The sequence below is a fragment of the Gossypium hirsutum genome, chromosome D06 (assembly GCF_007990345.1).
Source record: "Gossypium hirsutum isolate 1008001.06 chromosome D06, Gossypium_hirsutum_v2.1, whole genome shotgun sequence".
NCBI lineage: Eukaryota > Viridiplantae > Streptophyta > Magnoliopsida > Malvales > Malvaceae > Gossypium > Gossypium hirsutum.
This window is the reverse complement of record NC_053442.1, coordinates 33,784,055-33,791,010: the sequence shown is the minus strand read 5'-3', so window position 1 is coordinate 33,791,010 and position 6,956 is coordinate 33,784,055.

The following is a 6,956-nucleotide window of genomic DNA, read 5'->3' as shown; positions in this document are numbered from 1 at the left end:
ATTTTCACTTTTTTAAAATAAAATATTATTTTTTAAAATTTTAAATAGAATTTTAAAAAAAAAATTGAATATCTTTAAAAATAATTAAAAAATTATATTTAAAATTAAAATATATATTTAAAATTTTTAAAATATACATTTAAAATATTATAAAACAAATAATAAATTTGAAAGGTCAAATCTTTAATAATAATATATTTAAATATTTTATAATATTAAAAAAATAATATTTAGAATTTAAAAAATAAAAATTTTAAAAAATATATATTTAAAATTTTAAAAAATAATATTATAAAACATTTAAAATATACATTTAAAATTTTATAAAACCAATAATAAAGAAATAAATGAAAAATAAAAAAACTTAAAAAGGACAAAATGAAAAAGGACAAAGAATAGAAAAAGTAACAAATGAAAAAAAATTAGGTTGTTTTAATAGGCAAAAAGGCAGAATAGGTTAGTGTCTTGAAATCTGGTGGTGCCAAATTATTTGGCTCCACCAGACAAATGTAAAATTGCTTAAACCCTCGTACTTTCAAAAATTATAGTATTTTTCCTAATATTTATACAAGTGGCGTCATTCTACATGGCTCTACCAAAAAATTAATTTTTTAATGTAGATTATTGACATGGCATGTTGGTGGCGCCAAACATTTTGGCTCCACCAACTTTTACTGTAGATTTTGAGTTATTTTCGTATTTTATCAAAAAAAGGTCATTTAAGTAATTAATTATTTTTTAGGTTATTTTTATAAAAAAAAACCTAAAAGCATAGCTTTAACAGCTGTAAATTACCTAATGGGCAACCAAACAGTGCTTGCTAATATCTCAGCCTAACACTTAGCGTATTTACTAACCTAAAGCCTACTGGCACCCAAACGATGTGCCATTAAAGAAACTTGAACCCTAAAACAATAAAACTCCAGTATCAAATCTACCTACATCCTAACCAGATAACCCTGTTTCCACTTCCCCTCTTTTTCTCCGCGGAACAATTCCTGCACAAGTACCAGAGGTGACCACTTCTGACACAATGAGTGTCCAAATAAATGAATTATGCTTGTTCAAGATGATGGAGAGTATATTTCCAATTCTAATTTGAAAAATCCCAATATGCCTACTTTGATTGAAGATGATGAGGAGGAGGTCTTGGAACCTCCTACTGATAGTGAGGATCTTTTAAAGTCCAATTGCATTCTTGTACGACACATCTTCAATATCCAAGCAAGGGATGATTTTGATGAGCAACGAAATAACATCTTCCACTCTCGATGTTTGATAAAAGGAAACTGTGTTCACTCATCATTAATAATGGCAACTGTGACAATGTGCTAAGTAGTTTTTTGGTGGACTCCCTTTCATTACCTTGTCAAAAACACCCTAAGTCATATCATCTCTAATGGCTTAATGAAGGATCCAAGGTAAAAGTGGTAAAACAATGTACTGTCACTTTTAAAATTGGAAATTATATTGATGATGTTAATGTCATGTAGCCCCAATGCATGTTGCTCATTTACTATTGAGGAGACCATGGCAGTTTGATCGAGAGGTCATCCACCATGGCAAATTGAATAGATACTTAACCACTTTGGATCCCAAAGATGTACACAATGGCCAATTGAAAATGATGAAATTTTGTGAGGGGGTTCAAGGTAGTAAGGTAAAAAAGGTTAAGAGAAAAGAGGCCATGAGTAACAAAAGACTAAATAATGGCCCACTAGTGAGTGAATCCTCTTGTGAGAAAAAAGAGTGCATCAAAATTTTTATGCGAGTACAAAAAATGTGAAGAAAGCCCTACTAAGTAAACAACCTTGTATTCTAATGTATTTTAGGCAAAATTACTTATCATTTTCTAACCTTTGCCTAGTGTTTTATTTCCTTGTTGTAGGAATATGAGGATGTATTTGGTGATGCTCTTAAAGGTTTACCACCTTTGTGAGGTATTGAGCATCAAATTGATTTGATCCTTGACTCGACAATTCCAAACCAACCAACTTATCGAAGCAACCCCAAAAATCCAAATGAGTTGCAACGATTAGTGGAAGAGCTTTTAGAGAAAGGATACATTCGAGAGAGTTTGAGCCCTTGTGCGATTTTGGTTTTATTGGTACCCAAAAAGGATGGTACATTTTGTATGTGTGTAGATTGTAGGCTTATTAATTGCATTACTATTAAGTACCATACCTAGGTTGGATGACATGCTTGATGAACTTTATGGTGCATGTATTTTCATGAAATTTGATTTTAAGAGTGGATATCACCAAATACGTATCAAAGAAAGGGATAAGTGGAAAATCACTTTCAAAACTAAATCCAGATTGTATGAATGGTTGGTTATGGCTTTTGACTTAACTTACGCCTCTAGTACATTTATGAGGTTGATAAATCATGTCTTAATACCTTTCTTAGCTAAGTTTGTAGTTGTTTATTTTGATGACATTCTAATTTACTCTTAAGTCTTTAAATGAGCATGTTGAACATGTACAAGCTGTTTTAGAGATTTTACGTCATGATCAACTATATACTAACCTTGATAAATGCATTTAATTTTGTAGTAAGCTCATCCCTTTGGTATTTATTGTTAGTGCACAAGGTATCCATATTGATGAAGACAAGGTGAAAGCCATTTGAGAGTGGCCCACACCTAATTCAATTAGAAAAGTGTAATGTTTCCATGGATTAGAAAGTTTTTATATACGATTCGTGAAGTCCACCTTAGTAGCTCCTTTAACCGAAGTCATTAAGAAATCCTTTGGGTTTAAACGGGGAGAAGCCTAAGAAAACGTATTTCAAGCCTTGAAAGATAAGTTATGTTCTCCTCCTATTTTAAAAATATTTGAGTTTTCTAACACATTTGAAATAGAATGTGATGATTTAGGTGTTGGGATTGTCGTAGTATTGAGGCAAGATAAGAGACTGTAACAACCCTTTTTTTTCTGGTCAAATCAGAATAGTGATTTTGGAACCATGAATCTGATGTCAAAAAATTTATTTTATTATTATTTTAATAATTACAGTATGATATTATGATTGTGTAAAAATTTTGTGAAGAAATTTTATCATTTGGGTGCTTAATTTGATAAAAAGGACTAAATCACGTAAAGTGCAAAAGTTGTGTTCTATAAGCTAAAGGTGTCAAATAGCTATAGAACTTTAAAGTAAAGGTCCTTATGTGGAAAATAGCCCATGTATGAGTTAGTGGATGATAGTGGAGTGGCATTTGGTGTAGTAACTAATATTTTTAAAGGTTAATTTTGGTATTTGATAATATAAGATAAAATAAATAAAACAAAGTCAATTATCATCTTCTTTCATCCAATTTACAATCGAAAATGGAGTTTGAAACAACCATGGATGAGCTTGACTTTCGGCCACGGTATTTTTACTCAAATAGGTATGGATTTTGATCTGTTTTTAATGATTTCTACATTTTTGAGATCATTACATCTAGTACTAGCTAGCCCGTGTCTTCGATTTCAAAACTATTAAAGATTTTGATAGTTGATATTGATGAGATTATGTGTTATTTGATGTTTAATGGTGAAATATGAATATTTGATGTTAGATTTTCATATTTTATAGTGATTTTTTGATAAAAATGCAAATTAGGGATTAAATTGTGAAATATTGAAATTATGTGGTTAAAAGTGTGATTATTTGGAAAATGTAGGCTACTAAGGTAATAAGAAGAATTCAAATAAGCATGGGTAGGATGAAATTGCATGAAATTATGATTTTATGTGATAAGGACTAAATTGCAAAAATGTGAAATAATAGGGGAAAAGTGTAATTTTGCCAAAACATGTAATTTGTGTTAAATTGAATGAACAAATGATTAAATAAGAAAATTTTGTTATTATATAGATTGAGAAAAATGAGATTCGGATCTAGACGGGGGAAAATAAAGTATCGGATTAGTCGACCTAATTCGTTGTTACAGCGAATGAGGTAAGTTTGTATGCTAATAACATATTTAAATTGTGTTATAAATGCTTAATTAATATTGAATTGAATTGAGTGATGAATGGTCATGAATACGAGCTAAAATAGACAGAGTTACGACGTCCAAAATCCATGTATGAACCTTAGGAATAGAATAGGATACAAATGTCATGACATTAGGATTACTGAGAGGTGATAACATGTAAGACCATGTCTGGGACATTGGCATTGTATTGTGATTACGTGTAAGACCATGTCTGGGACATTGGCATCGTCATATGATTTCGTATAAGACCCTGTCTGGGCAGTGGCATCGATATGTGATAACATGTAAGACCATATCTGGGATATGGCATTGTATGAGCTATTATGATTTCTGAGTATCCTTAACAATTTTGAATGGTTCAACTGGAAAAGCCAAGATGAGAATGAAAGTACAATCGAATTAAGTGATACATATACGTACAAAATCTAAATGAGAATCAAATGAAAGTAATCTGATAAATTCTTAGTGTATCATGTATATGAAATATGATATGTGTTATGAGGATGTATGGAAATGGAAATGAAATTTTATGAAATTTATGAATTAAATGCTATGTGAGTTGAATGCCAAATTGAAGCATTCATGGATGAAATGTTGGTTATATTCATATTTGAGACTCTAACCTATTGAGGTGTATGTGTGATAGGCATTTGAATATTTGAGTTGGACATATTGATTTAATTGCTTAAATTATGCAATGTGGTAAGTTCCTATAACTAGAATCGAACTTTCATTTAATTGCAATTGTATGAAATGAATATGTATATATATATGTGAATTGAATGGTTGAAATAAACGATATTGAATTGCTTAATTTGAAATGTATTAAGTAATACCGAGCCCTATTTGAACTATGGAAAATCGTAGGATACGAGTGACATGACACTAGGGTTACCATTTTGGTCGAGCTCCTGCATTTGTTACGGACTCACCACAGCTCGTATGAGCTTACCGATATATCAGCTCTTATGAGCTTACCGTTCTTCAGCTCAGAATGAGCTTACCGATCATGGCTCGAAAGAGCAGAAATGATAATGAATTGATGGATTACCAATTAATGCAGATAATGTGTATCACCCGAGTATCCTTCGATGTTTCAGTAGGTTCAACGGGTATTATACTGTTATAGATTATATGATTGAGAATGAATTGGAATATGATCTATGTGAATTATATAGATGATATGTGAGATATGAGTTATAGTTGTTTTAACTAAATACACATAAGGCATATAATGTGCGAAATATCGTTATTTGATGATATTTCGCTTGGCTGAAGAAAAGGTGATGAATATTGAATTGAATAAAGTATATATATAATTGCTTATGCATATGAAAATGTGAATGAATTGATAAGAAGTATTCAAACTATACGAGTTTTGAAAGAATAAACTCATGAAAATCTGGATTAACTATGTGCATGAATTTGAAATAGAATGTTACAATCATATAAATTATATCATATTTTGAATAATTATTTTAAATATGGTTATTTAATAACATGGATTTATTTCCATACGAGCTTACTAAGCTTTATAGCTTACTTTGTTTTCTTTCCTATGTTTATAGAGTTTCGGAGGCTTGCTCGTGTTGGAAGTCGTCGGAGATCTCATCACACTATCCAGCTATGGTTTGGTATTTATAACCTTTGTGATATTGGTTATATGGCATGTATAGGCTTGAGTCTTTTTTATAAAGGTTTTGGTGATGGTTTAAGATGACCAAATGGTCATTTGGTATATGATGAGTATTTAATTATGAAAGGCATGTTTTAAATAGGTTTGAATGTGAAAATGTGTTGGTTTCCATATTAATTGTAAATTGTCTGATAGGTCCAGCAATGCTCCAGAACCTTGTTCCAGTGACGGATACGAGTTAGGGGTGTTACAGAGACCTTTAGCATATTTTAGTGAGAAACTTCATGGGGCCTAACTCAACTATTCAACTTATGATAAAGAGATTTTAGCTTTGGTTCGAGCTCTCGAGGTACGGCTGTTGGAAAAAATTTGATTTAAAAAATTATTTTCTTACACAGTAGAAAATAAAACTTTGAATATCAGCTCAATTTGTGATATTTATAGTAATAGACTCTAGACCGAAACAATTACTCAACCAATAAGAAGAAATAGGAAACTGAAAAAGTGATTTGACTATATCATTTTTTGAGCATTGGAAATGGTATAATATAAGGTTTGGTTAAGCTCATCCTTTACTGTTCCTCACTCTCACAGTCTCAAATGCAAACACATATGCACATGATTTGTAAGCAAGAAGTGAACTCCAGTTTTGTGTCTTAATCTAAGTGGTACATATCAGGAAAGTCGAAGTTTGGGTTTTAGAATCTAGACGACTGCAAAGTCTACTTCTCTTCACCTAATTCAAAACCCTAAAATTCACCCCCTTAGCTTCCATTACAAAGAAAATCCCAATCTTCATCTCTCATTTCTCTCCCCATTAAATCCTCAAACCCTAAAACCAAAACCCCTCAAATTTACCCCATTAGATTTCATTACAGCACCTTGTAACAACACCCATGCCCAAACTTAGTCCCCACTCAACGATTCAATTCAAACCCTCAAAATCTTTTTTGAAACAAATTAACCCTTTTTAAAACAAATTTCATGTTTACTTGAAACAAAACCTATCCTCATCCTCTATAAACTCAAAATGACCCTTTTTTTCAAAATTATATTAAAAAGGGTTTTAATTGAACAGAAAAAAGAAACAGAGAAGAAACAAAATTTAGGGTTGAGGGAGGAAGAAGAAAGAAAAAGAATAAAAATGAACAACATAAATTGGGGAAAAAGTCAAAAAAGAAAAAGGTTTTTTAAAAAAATATTATGACATCACCATGATGTCATCTATACCACGTATCACAATTATATTCTAGCACGTGTCCTAAACTTAACTACGTTAGGCTCAAATACCGCTTTAATTGACGGGAAAAAAGTTCGGGTACCAATCTGAGA